This window comes from Cyphomyrmex costatus, unplaced genomic scaffold (assembly GCF_001594065.2).
Source record: "Cyphomyrmex costatus isolate MS0001 unplaced genomic scaffold, Ccosl1.0 scaffold67, whole genome shotgun sequence".
NCBI lineage: Eukaryota > Metazoa > Arthropoda > Insecta > Hymenoptera > Formicidae > Cyphomyrmex > Cyphomyrmex costatus.
In genome coordinates, this window is record NW_017280233.1 from 617,662 (window position 1) to 619,349 (window position 1,688).

Here is a 1,688-nt window from a genome sequence, read left to right on the forward strand (position 1 = left end):
TTGTTTTAATCTTTTTTCCATCTGAAGTATATTTCACAATCAGTAGTGATTTTTTCCCCATTTCTTCCTTGATGAAAATAAAAAGTTTCATAAATGTATTTGAACGCTTATTTAAGCGTTTTACAGTTTGTTGAGAGTAGAATGATTCAAAAGCGGAAATACAACGTTCCAGCAATTGGAAAACGGAATTTGGAAAAAAAGTGTTTGTTAATAGTTTCAAAATTGACAATAAACACTCTGCATGAATGTGTATCGGTATTTATTAAGAGTTCTTGTAAAGTTTGAAAGCGTATAAAACTCTTAACATCGTCATCGAACAGTTAGTTGTCAACGCTTTATAAAGTATTCATATTTTCACCAAGGTTTTGATTCATTAATCAAATATACAGTATTCTGTAATCAATTATTGATTTAATACATACACATCTCTTATCAAGTGATTATCCACACCGAGATCCACGTCTACAGTCAACATATTCGGTGACTGCTGCCCAGCGACTGCTACAGCTCTTTGAAGTTTTAATCCACTATCCATTAATTTTCCACTTTTTACTTGCAATAAATGCGCTTGAATATTAAAATAATTCAAACCAGTAACAATGTTGTGAATGTTTGCCATTGTGAGCTGACACACTTGAGCCGTCTAATATCAAAATCTATCCAACTCACTGTCTGAAAGACTGACAGGACCGCGAGAGATGTACGAGAATTTATACTGAAGATATACGTGACAACATGACATCATTTTAAAGAGACCGCAGCATCAACATTTTAAAAGTTCAGTATCTCCATGCAAAAAGTGCAATGCCTCGGTTAAAGACTTATATCTTAATCAAAAGTATATCTCAGTAAAAAAGTATACTTCAGCTAAAAGTATACGAGTAGACATTGCGCTCAAACTATTCCATGAAGAAACTTCTGCATTTTGTCCATTGCAGCATTTGAACCACATATTATGCATATATTAAACAGCTATTAAACAGCTATCGAACGGCTATCGAACAGCTATTGAAAAGCTATTGAACAGCTATCGAACGGCTTTCAAACCGATATCAGTACACTGTAAACAGCTATTGAACAGCTATCGAACCGCTATCGGTACATTGTAAACAGCTATCGAACGGCTATCGAACAGCTATCAAACAGCTACCGAACTGCTATAAACAGATATCAAGCAGCTATCTGTACATTGTATACAGTTACCAGTCTACTTTTGACTTATATCTATTATATGGGTGATATGGGTAACGGAAATAAAACGTATTTATTTAAAAAAAAAATCTTACATTTATTTTAAAAATCTTACAATTATTCCTGGTGTTGCGACCACCAGTTGAATATTTTAAATACATTTTGCAAAGCACAATTCTTAGCGTGTCTTCCACACCGTATTATATTACAAGCATCTATATTACGTAGGGATTCTATATCTTCGTAATGCGCATCTAGAGTTTCAACGATCGCATTATCGCAATCGAGTAGCCGTTGTCGTTTTTCAAGCCCCTTTACATATACGAGAGCTTCATCGTCTTCTGTTACAGCCTCTGTGATTAGACGTTTCGCCATGCTGTACGGGACCATCGCAATCCATGGTGATAAGCACTCAAACAGGAAGCGCAAGATTTGTCGGATCTTGTCAGTAAATTCCATGGTATAGGACATGAAAAAATGTAGTGTGTGATAACAGT